The 12,438-nt window shown below is 47.7% G+C and overlaps 1 pseudogene; it reads left to right on the forward strand.

The window, feature by feature from the left end:
* The first annotated feature begins 10,902 nt into the window (after positions 1 to 10,902).
* On the forward strand, positions 10,903 to 12,315 carry LOC125553801 (annotated as a pseudogene).
* Positions 12,316 to 12,438: the final 123 nt, after the last annotated feature.

The raw sequence follows: 12,438 nt of genomic DNA on the forward strand, positions 1-12,438 counted from the left end.
GGAGCCAGCACCTAGCCACGAGGGTCCAGGGTGCGCCCCCGCCTCGTGGGACCCTGGTGGCCCCCCTCCACTTATTGCAGCCACCACACATGACAGGACCCCGATTCCAAGTCACATCGATCTAGCCGGTAACACCTCATATCACATTGCGGCCTCACGCATGGTATCCCCATGGGAGTCGCCTTACCATGGCCCGAGACCGTTTGCGCCTTTTGGCTCACGTATATGATAGTGTCGCTAGCATCCATATGACAGAGAACCCGGGCCGACATGGCTAGCCATGAACCCAAAGAGGCACAGACCTATGGAGACAGGCATACATGAATCACATCGAGCATGTCGGTCATCAGTGTGTGAATCCGGGCTGTAGCACTGGGCTAACAGGACTCCGGGGAACCCGGGCTGTAGCAGGCTAGGCAGGACTCCGGAAGTCACGGCATGACATTTCCCCGAAGGGACAGACATAGGAACAAAGTGAAACACATGCCGGCCAGTCAAGTGTCCTGAGCAGTAGTGCTGGGCTAGCAGGACTCCGGTGAACCGGGCTGTAGCGGACTACTATGGCTCGAGGAGCACTAGACTACATTTCCCCATAAGAAAGGCTGCCAAGGATAAACAACTAGATTGTCGGATCCCACACATACCAAGCATTTCAATCATACACACAATATGCTCGATATGTGCAAATACAACATGGCATCACAACAAAACTCTACAACTCAAGTACTTTATTTAAAGGCTCCAGAGAGCCATACATAACATGTTCATACAGGTAGGGGTCACATGACCCGACACTCAAATCATACAAGCATACAAGCACATGCGGAAGCAAATAGTCTGAGTACAGACACTAGAAAGAAAGAAGGCTTCTCGAAGCCTGTCTATCTACATAGGGCCCTCCATGGCCAGGATCACCACCTAGGTGGCTAGTTACTCGTCGACATCAAGGTCTACGTAGAACCCATCGGAGGGGGCGGTGTTGTCGTCTGAAAATAGTAATTAAGCAAACATGACTACAAAGGTACTCATCAAGTCTTACATCAGAACCTACTATACATGCTCATTCTCAAGAAGGTGGTGGAGTTATTGCAGCAAGCCAGCTTTGACTCTTGGCTAAGCTATAATACGAGACTCCACTAGTAAAATAGTTTTCGCACACGAGTCCACTACTCACCAACACAATACTCCACCGGGGATCCTCCCTCGTCATCCTACGAGAGGGCCATCCTCGGTACTCACACTTATCTTGAGTCGTTTAGTAGTATCCATTAACTTGTCTATGAACTGTATAGGCAACCAAGTAGTCCTTTACCGCGGATGCGGCTATTCGAATAGATGATGTTAACCCTGCAGGGGTGTACTTCTTCATACACGCTTTCACCACTTACCGCCGTTTACACGACATGTACTCGGCAACCTTCAAGCGGAAGCCCAACGAGGGTGTCGGCCACGGCCTACCTAAACACTCAAGTCTCTAGCACATGTTTATCACCTATCCAGGTTCCATCCGCAGGGAGTCCGGCCGAGGTTTCCACATACGGCCCCGAAAGATGTGAACAGGGTCCCGAGACGCCAAACGGGCACCCAGCATACCCGGCCACGTGTATCTACCACAACATAGCCCACCCCTAGGGTCAGCGCTACACACGGCCGCCAACACATAACCTACAAACACCAGAAACTATTTGCAACTCCTGGACAGAGTACTAGGGTGATTAAGAAGCGGAGAGGGTCCATTGGTTTTGGGCCCAATGTATGGTAGTAACTGAATCTTAAATCACACATACAAATCTCAGTTCTTAGGGACGGCCTCAATGAAACAACCCACCATGTACTCCTACATGGCCTCTCATCGATACCTTTACCAAAACATGTTCAACACATCCCTCACATTACCGACATAATCATTTCACTCTAGCCCATCACCCAGATGAACCAGACCTGACACAACTCTAAGCATAGCAGGCATAGCAAGGTAGGAAACACATACAAGGCTCAATCAACTCCTACGCATGCTAGTGGGTTTCATCTAGTTACTGTGGCAATGACAGGTCATGCAGAGGATAAGGGTTCAACTATCGTAGCACACAGCAGTTTGAATCGCGTTGTCTTAATGCAGTAAACAAGAGCAGAAGCGAGAACATGGGTTTGTATCGGAATGATCAATGGGTTGCTTGCCTGATGTGGTGGTAGTAGGGTACTGCCCTTCAGACGGATATTCGGGGTTATCCTCGGAGGCAGAACCTACCACGAAAGACACACATAACATAATCAATACATGACGATATGCAACAATATGATGCATACTATGACATGGAAATATGAATGTGTCTTGGCCTAATGCAAGCTAAAACAGAAAGGAATGAACCCATTTGAATCAAAGATTCAAATGTTAGTTCATTTAACATAGCCTTATTAGTGCATTATATTATTTTGCTTAAACAGCAATGTCATCTTGTTTTATCATGCATGAAACCATTACCAATTGATAGATTGATTTTTTCTGGTCAAAATTCATATATCATTTGTTTGATTTGGAGCTATGGTTGATTTTCTATGATTTTTAGAAGTTTTGGCTATTTTTCTAGAATTTCCTATTAAAGAATAAATCCAGAAAAGGATTTACTGCGTCAGCCTGGCGTCAGTGTGACGTCAGCGGTCAACTGAGACGGTCCAGGTCAACACTGACCTGTGGGTCCCGTCTGTTAGTGTAAACTAACTAACTAAGTTTAGTTAGTGTTAAACTAATACTAACCTAGTTTAATTAGTGGCCTGGGGCCCACACGTTAGTGAGTCAGGGGAAAGTCAAACAGGGGTCAACCCGGGTCAAACTCGCCGGAGTTGACCCGGGGCTCGTCGCCGGCAAGGCCAGGGACGGTGGAGGGGTGCGGGTTTCTTCCTCCGACGACCAAATGGCCGGCGGAGGGCATCTACGTGACCCGGGCACTCGTCCACGTCGAGTGGTGTAGGTTGTTGGGCCTGGGGTGGCCGGAGTCGTCGCCGGCGTCGACCTTGGCGGTCGCCGGGGCCCGGGTGAGGTCAGGGTCATCGTTGTGACGGTCGTGGTCGCTCATGCGGGGCACGTACGTGCTCTACGCGGCGCGGGGAGGAATCCGGGCACGACGGCCAAACCATTAGCTGGCCGGAGACTCATCGGCGGTGAGCACAGGCGGCGGCGCGTGCGGGTGAACTCGAGGCGGCGCGTACGGTGCACGAGAGCTAGAACGAAGAGGGGGAGAAGGGTCAGTGGCTCACTGCGGTTGCAGGGGGAGCGAACGGTGAGTTCGGGGAAGAGCTGGAGCGAGCGGGGCGGCGAGGGGGATCTCCGGCGATGGCGGATCGGCATGAGCTCGGTGCAGCATCTCCGGGGCGAGCGAGCGCTCGGGGATGGGTCGAGGCGAAGTAGTGGACGATGGCAGAACTTTTTGGCATGGCGAGGCAACGAGTGGATGGCGGTGGCTGCGGGTTTCACGACGTCGCGGGCGCGGCTACATCGGCCATGGCGTCGAGGGAGCGAGGGAGAGAGTAGGGGGGAAGTGTGAGGTGTCGGGAAGGTAGGGGCGACACCGAGGAGGCATTCGCAGCGTCGAGGCGGTGGCCAGGTGAAGCAGAGGAGCAGGGAGGTGGCGTGGTGAGCTCGGGCGCGCGCGCGCCGTGTCCCTCCTCTACCTACTGGCAGAGGTAGGCGATGACTGGCACGGGCCAGCACAATGCTGGGCCGGCCAGTGGGCCAGGTGGGCTGCGCCAGGTAAGTTCCTTTCTCTCTCTTTTTCTGCTTTTTTATTTATTCTATTATTTCTGTAACTTCAGGGCTTTTATTAAAAATTCCATGGCATTTCCAAAAATCATAAAATTAATCATGGCTACTGCTTAGAATATATCCAACAACAAACATTTTAGTTTATGATTATTTGAGCATTTAAAATATTTTATAGCATTTAAATGCCCAAATGCAAATACTATAAGAATTAATCCAATGACCTTAAGATGTCCTAGAAAAATGTGCACCATTTTTGTCAAAGGTTTTAACCCAAAACAAAAAGGGTGGGCTTTCTAGAAGGGCATTTCAGGTTCATTGAAAAAGTTTTTAGTAAACCCTAGTTGTTCCAGGGGGGTGCTGGGGGTTCTGTCATCCCCATTTCAGTTTTCTGGGAATTTAAACATGATGCAACACTCTAATGCTTGAACTAGCTAGGGTGTGACAACTCACCCCCACTCAAAAGAATCTCGTCCCGAGATTTAGGATCCGTTGGGAAGAAGGTGGGGTCTCGAGTCGAAGACGATCCTCCCTTTCCCAAGTGGCTTCTTTTTCAGAGTGGTGTGACCATTGAACCTTGAGAAACTTGATGTTATGGCGTCGAGTGGTACGCTCGGCTTGATCAAGGATACGAACGGGATATTCTCGATATGAAAGATTATCTTGTAGATCAAGCGTTTCGTGGTCCACTCCACAGATAGGATCCGCGAAGCAACGCCTGAGTTGAGAAACATGGAAGACATCATGAACTCTGGAAAGATGCGGAGGTAGTTCCAATTGGTAGGCAACTTCTCCTCGTTTGGCAAGAATGCGAAAGGGTCCAATGTAACGAGGAGCCAATTTGCCTTTGATACCGAAACGATGGGTTCCCTTTAACGGAGTAACCCGAAGCTAAGCCTTCTTGCCGACTTCATAAGTCATGAGCTTATGTTTACGGTCATATTGGCTCTTTTGACGAGATTGGGCTGTTTTCAATTTCTCATGAATAACGCGAACCTGCTCTTCTGCTTCCTGAATCATATCTGGACCAAAGAGTTGTCTTTCCCCGGTTTCTGACCAGTTAAGAGGCGTTCGACATTTTAGTCCATAGAGAACTTCGAAAGGAGCTTTGCCCAAGGTAGCTTGATGACTATTGTTATAAGCAAACTCCGTGAACGTAAGGCATTTCTCCCAACCCATTCTGAATGAGATGACAGAAGCTCGGAGGATATCTTCCAAAATTTGATTGACTCGCTCTACTTGACCACTTGATTGAGGACGGAAGGTGGTGCTAAAAGAGAGACGAGTTCCCATAGCATTTTGGAAACTTTCCCAAAATCGAGATGTGAAGAGACTCCCACGGTCTGAGTTAATTTCCAATGGGACACCATGAAGAGATACTATTCGGGAGATGCATAAATCAGCTAGCTGGCTAGCGGTGATACTCTCACGAACAGGTAGGAAATGGGCTACTTTGGAAAGATGGTCGATCACAACGAAGATGGCATTATTCCCTCTCTTGGTCCTGGGAAACCCAGTAATGAAATCCATAATGATTTTATCCCATTTCCACTCAGGAATAGCGAAAGGTTGAAGGGTGCCAGCAGGCCGTTGGTGCTCTGCTTTAACACGACGACAGACGTCGCAACTAGCAATGTATTGAGCAATTTCTCTCTTCATCCTAGTCCACCAAAACCTCTGGTGTAGGTCTTGATACATTTTAGTACTACCAGGATCAATGGTGAGAGGGGATTCATGAGCTTCCTTAAGGATCAGCCGCCTCAGGTTTCGTGCCTTGGGAACCACTAAGCGGTTTCCAAAGTATACGACACCTTGATCATCAACGGAGAAACAATTCGCGACTCCTTTCTTAATGTTTCTCTTAATACGAGAGATTCCTGGATCTACCTTCTGTGCCTTGATGATCTGATCCGTAAGGGTAGGTTTCACCACCAGGGTGGATAGGAATCCTCGAGGAACAATGTGAAGATTAAGCTTACGAAATTCCTCATGGAGAAGTGGTTGACTTTGTTGTAACATCAGGTTGTTACAATAGAATTTACGACTTAGTGCATCAGCCATGACATTGGCTTTGCCCGGGGTGTAAGTTATTCCTAAGTCGTAATCCGAGATCAACTCGACCCAACGTCGTTGTCTGAGGTTCAAATCCGGTTGGGTGAAGATATATTTCGAACTTTGGTGATCGGTGAAGATCTCGCAACGATTACCGAGGAGGTAAAGTCGCCAAGTTTTAAGTGCATGGACTACAGCTGCAAGCTCTAGATCATGTGTGGGATAATTTTCCTCATGTGGGTGTAATTGCCGTGAAGCATAGGCAATTACCTGACGATCTTGCATGAGTATGCAACCTAGTCCTTGTCGTGAGGCGTCGCAATAGATAATAAAGTCCTTGGAGAAATCTGGTGGTACCAGTATGGGAGCAGATGTCAGGCGTCTTTTCAGTTCCTGAAAGCTGAACTCGCACTGTGGGGTCCACTCGAACTTTTTATCATTCTTGAGGAGTTCAGTTAGAGGTTTAGCAACCTTGGAGAAATTCTCGACGAAGCGGCGGCAGTAGCTCGCTAAACCAAGGAAGCTCTGAACTTGCTTGACCGTCTCAGGTGGAGTCCAATCAAGGACGGCTTGAACTCGCTCGGGATTGACAGCAATACCCTTACCAGAGATTACATGGCCTAGATAGGTCACTTCTGGCAACCGAAATTCACACTTGGAGAATTTGGCATAAAGACGATGCTCTCGAAGTTTCGTCAATAGCAGCCTTAGATGTTCGGCATGTTCCTCTTCATTCTTGGAGTAGATGAGTATGTCATAGAGGTATACTACGATGAATTTATCCAAATACTCCATGAAGACTGAGTTCATTAACCGAGAGAAGGTGGCTGGGGCATTGGTTAAACCGAAGGACACAACGGTGTACTCATATTGGCCATAACGAGTAACAAAGGCCGTTTTGGGAATGTCCCTGTTTCTGATTTTGATTTGATGGTAGCCCAACCTAAAATCCATCTTGGAAAAGACTGAGGATCCAGCGAGCTGATCATACAGATCATTGATCCTGGGAAGTGGATACTTGTTCTTGATGGTGACCAAGTTGACAGGTCGGTAATCAACAACCATCCGATCCGTTCCATCCTTCTTCTTGACGAAGAGGATGGGGCAAGCCCAAGGAGAGGAACTAGGATGGATGAAACCCTTTTTCAAGGACTCATCGAGTTGGTTCTTAAACTCAGCTAGTTCTAAGGGTGCCATCTTATAGGGTCTTCTAGAAATTGGAACGGTTCCTGGAACAAGGTCTATTACAAACTCGACATCCCTGTTAGGTGGAACACCTGGCAGTTCTTCAGGAAAGACATCCGGAAATTCTCGTACTACTGGAATATCCTCAAGGTCTGGAAGGGGGTTGGCATTTAGGGAGTAAAGCTGGCACTTGGCCACTCGAGTCAAGACATTGACTGTCTTGACCGATGGGTGAGTAAGTTGAACGGTTCTAGTGGCACAATCAATCTTAGCATAATGAGCTGACATCCAGTCCATACCAAACATGATGTTTATGTCCAAGGACTTGAGAGCTATTAAGGATGCAAGGAAGACAAGTCTATCAACAAGAATTTCGTTCCCATGGCTTACTCTAGAAGTTTGCCATCTAGAGCCAGGGGTTTGAATTTCCATGGTAGTGGGCATGTCATAGAATGTCGTGTTATGCAATCGAGCATAGTTCTTGGATATGAATGAATGAGATGCTCCAGTATCGAAAAGAACAGATGCCGGATAGCAATTAACAAGGAGCGTACCAAGGACGACGTTAGGATCCTCATGAGCCTCCTCGGCTGAAACATAGTTGACATGGCCACGTGCAGTGGTGACTGGCTTGGCGTAGATTGTCTTTCCTGCTGGCTTACCACGACCAACGGACTTTCCAGATTGATTGGGGTTGTTGTTCTGGGGACACTCTCGACTATAGTGACCCGACTCTCCACACTTGAAACATGTCACAACATTGGGGCGTGGAGTAGCATTAGCAGCGGGGCTACCATAGGGCTTGGGCGGTGCAAACTGCTGGTTGGGGCGAGGCGCCTCAAAGGATGGCCTCAGAATGAACCTAGGTGGCAGTGCCGTGCTTGGAATCCACACCCGGCGCTTCTGAGATCCAGAGCCGGATGAAGAGCCAAAATCACGGGAGTGCTTGCGTGAAGCGTCATAGTCAGACTGGCCTGTCTCAGCACTGATGGCTTTATTGACCAACTTCTGAAAGGAGGTGCACTCGTGCAGACGAAGATCGCGGCGAAGCTCAGGGCTAAGTCCCTTGCGGAACATTGCCTGCTTCTTAGCGTCGGTAGATACTTCTTCAGGAGCATAACGTGCCAGATTCCCAAATTCACGACTATATGCATCCACAGTCAGTCTTCCTTGGGTGAAATTGCAGAACTCTTCCCTCTTGCGATCTATGAGACCTTCCGGGATGTGATGCTCACGGAAAGCCTCACTGAATTCAGCCCAAGTAGTGATTTGGCCGACCGGGCGCATAGCTTCAAAATTTTCCCACCAAAGGCTAGCAGGGCCTTCGAGATGATAGGCAGCATAAGTAACCTTATCAGCTTCGGCTACGTTGGCAGAACGTAGCTTGTGGGTGATGCTGCGAAGCCAGTCATCCGCGTCGAGGGGCTCGACAGAATGGTTAAACTTTGGTGGGTACAACTTGATGAAGTCACTGATTGACACCAAGTCATTTCGCTGATGGTGTGCAGTGTTCTACTCAATCCGCTCCAGCAAGCGGTTAGTCTCACGCTTGTTTCTTTCCGCCTCTAGCATCACTTCGGCCAGAGAAGGTGGGTGGGGCAGATTTTCATCCCTAACTGCACTGGCTTCCCCCTGCTCCAGGGCAGCAGGGTTGCTGCGGGTGTTGACCATCCTAGGAGAAAACAAGACAACGGTTTAGATAAGGATGGCACAACTTAGCAAGGAAGTGCAGAATGTAATGGATAACACTAAATGCAGAGATGTTCATCCGTATGTCATGGTAATATAGAACTGCCATATATATACCAACGGTCATACACACCATACATAGTTTATTACAAGCCCAGGCTACAGTACAACTATGATGAAAGACGTTACATCTCATCGGAGGCATTCCAAGCTCCTATACATTATTTGTCTACACCTCCGGAATTGATTACACACTAAGTCATATTCCACAAGTCACGCAGGACAGTGGAGATACAACTATTACAATACTAGTGATACTACTACTAACTCAGACAGCTCTGTAGTAGTTCTCATAGAAGTCACCTCCATAGCCTGGAAGTTCAACGTGATCATCCGGGAACAGACGGTCCTGAGGAGCTTGTGGACCAAAGGAGCTAGGATGAGGTCTTGGACCAACAAACGGTGGCCTGCGGGGACCACGGGGTGGGGTGATGCCTCCCACATCACGCCAATCCACCATGTCTGGCAGAGCAGATCTCACAGGATACAGATCCCTTGTATCCATACATCCAGCTTGCACCGTAGGTGCAAACCGAGTCAAAGTGGCCCAATGATCAGCACGGGTGTTGAAAAGCTCCAGTCTCAAGGCCCGATTCTCTCGGTCCTTATCCTCGAGCATCTCGATAGTGGTATGAGTTAGTGAGTCCTCCTGAGTGGAGTAAGCATAGATAGCCTAGACATACCCTTGCGTTCCCGGGAGTGAAGCTGACATATAACGAAAGTCGGTGTTCCGAAGCAGGCCAGTCCGGACTCGCATGATGGTCATCATGGAATAGGCAGCATCCTGCACAGCCATCTCAACAGTAACCCCGAGTCCATAGGAACAGTGGAGGGGCTCGGTAGATCCAGGATAAGAAGGAAATATCCTGACGGTGCAGAAATATTGGCTTTGATTAAAGTCTCGGAATTGCTCTTCGACAGTGTATTCGGGATACCAACGGTAACCCGTCTCGATCATTACCCAGACTAACATAGCAGTATGACCGGGCACATCGAGGCACCGGGTCAGGCGAACCACTTGGTTTTGAGCATGAGTGTCCATCTGAAAGCACAACCACAATGCAAAGACATTAGAATTTCTAGGGAAAATTTGATAGCATAACAGCTGTAAATGCTAAGAAAAATATTTGAGACATCCACAACAGTTTGCAATACCACTCAACAACATCATATCAGGGTTCTGATTCAAGTGGCAACATACTAAAAGTAGTATAAACTATACTGAGGCTTGTAACAACAATCCTATAAGCTACTACGGATTAGTAACACGTGAACCTGACAGAAGAAGAGAGCCTAGTCCTTAACCCACGTTGAATGAGAGGAGAATGACACAGATCAGAGGGCATAAGGTAAAGGAGTAAAAGAGCCTTACATTCCCTCCCACAATCAATTCCCCTACATATAACTAAAGCATTTCTAGACTCGACATCGACCAGTTTGGCTCAACGAACCTACAGGCAGTCCGGCTCTGATGCCAACGCTGTCAGGACCCCGATTCCAAGTCACATCAATCTAGCCGGTAACACCTCATATCACATTGCGGCCTCACGCACGGTATCCCCACGGGAGTCGCCTTACCATAGCCCGGGACCGTTTGCGCCTTTTGGCTCACGTGTATGATAGTGTTGCTAGCATCTATATGACAGAGAACCCGGGCCGACATGGCTAGTCGTGAACCCAAAGCAGCACAGACCTATGGAGAAAGGCATACGTGAATCACATCGAGCATGTCGGTCATCAGCGTGTGAATCCGGGATGTAGCACTGGGCTAACAGGACTCCGGGGAACCCGGGCTGTAGCAGGCTAGGCAGGACTCCGGAAGTCACACCGTGACATTTCCCCGAAGGGACAAACATAGGAACGAAGTGAATCACATGCCGGCCAGTCAAGTGTCCTGAGCAGTAGTGCTGGGCTAGAAGGACTCCCATGAACCGGGCTGTAGCGGACTACTATGGCTCGAGGAGCACTAGACTACATTTCCCCATAAGAAAGGCTGCCAAGGATAAACAACTAGATTGTCAGATCCCACACATACCAAGAATTTCAATCATACACACAATATGCTCGATATGTGCAAATACAAGATGGCATCACAACAAAACTCTACAACTCAAGTACTTTATTTAAAGGCTCTAGAGAATAAACTTTATTTCTTCTTGTATGGAAGGCCGTAATTCCGGTAACCTCGACTGCTCTAAGAATGATCCGGGCTAGCCGGGCACATCACATCAAAGTTAGGTCATTTGTCAAAAACATGGCAAATAGCTCAGTTGGTTTGGTAAGGGAGCTATTCTCTCACTTAAACCACTCCCATATTAGGTATTCTATCTCGTCTTAAAGTTCCCCCGCATTACCCATAACTTACCACCTGTATCTCCGGAACTCAAATCGCAAAATGACAATGCTTTCGATAGTCTGTACTAAATTACTTTGTACGAATGCACATCTCGGCCGTCGGGTAGCTGATCACCATTTCAAAGTCTATATCCGTGGTTCAAGAAATGGAATTGCTATTCTCGATTCAGACAAGACACTGATTTGTTTACGAAACGCTCTTCATTTTATAGGATCTCCCAGTCGTCAAAAAGGCCGTTCCTTCTTTTTAAAGACCAATCATTTATTTATTTATGAGATAACGGAAGAAATGGCGAGCTATTTAAGAAGCTATTTAAGAAATGTGAATTCTCATTGTTTCGATGATTCTCAATGGAAGATCGGGGCGTTTTTGACCAAATCTTTTGCAAATAAAAAAAATTCCGTTCAAGAAAGAAGAAGATCAATTTTGGGTTGAACCAACAACCTGATTGTGTGGTTAGTCTGAATGCAGATAGAAAGTCTTCGGTCATACTGGAAGCTGATCGATCACAAATACCTATTCCATCCTTAGTTGATTCTACGATCCCATGGGAATCCTATAAAAGAATCACTTATCCCATCCCAGCGAATGATCCTATACAGTTCGTATATCTATTTCGTCATTCGATCATGAAAACAGTGATTCTTGAACAGAATGCGATTAGTAGAGAAGCGCAATCTCTCAGAGTCACTTTGAGTACGGGGAAGTCCGCAGGAGGGATGAGATCTGCCTGCTACTCCACCTCTTCTTCTTCCCCAATAGACGAAGAAGAAAATAGGGCCAAGGCGCTATTGGAGATGCGCAAAAAATATCCATCGGGAGATGGCGCTGACGCTGACGCTAACGCTCGCAAGGCGGTTTTGCAGGCAATTTCTAAAAATACTTTTTTTTTCGTTGAGCTCATAACCCGGTTTGGGCCGATTGACTCTGAGAGCGATCGAGGGGTCGCGGGCTCACACCTTGCTTTTGCGCATAGGATCGAAGAGATCCTAGAATTTAATGGAAAGAGTAGCGGCTCTCTGAAAGACCTCATTGATCTTAAATTGGATTTGGAAGACGCCTCTAAAAGAGAGGAGATTCTACTTCCATATTTTTCCTCAAAAAAAGAGGCAAAGTCCTAGCGTGATACAAAAAGAAATAATGGGCAAGGGCGGGGAATGATAGGTTCATAGATGTGGAGTAATCAGTTCTTCATTTGAAGAGTTAGTTGGCTGGCCTACCGGCCCGCAGATGTAGAGAGGTTGCCCCCACCATCCTCTTGAACTACGAAATCAAAGCGATTCCTGTTGATGGAAGAAAGGCTAATTTCGTTTGATCCGATCCGCCTATGCCAGTTCGA

The sequence above is a fragment of the Triticum urartu genome, chromosome 4 (genome assembly GCF_003073215.2).
Source record: "Triticum urartu cultivar G1812 chromosome 4, Tu2.1, whole genome shotgun sequence".
Classification (NCBI taxonomy): Eukaryota; Viridiplantae; Streptophyta; class Magnoliopsida; order Poales; family Poaceae; genus Triticum; species Triticum urartu.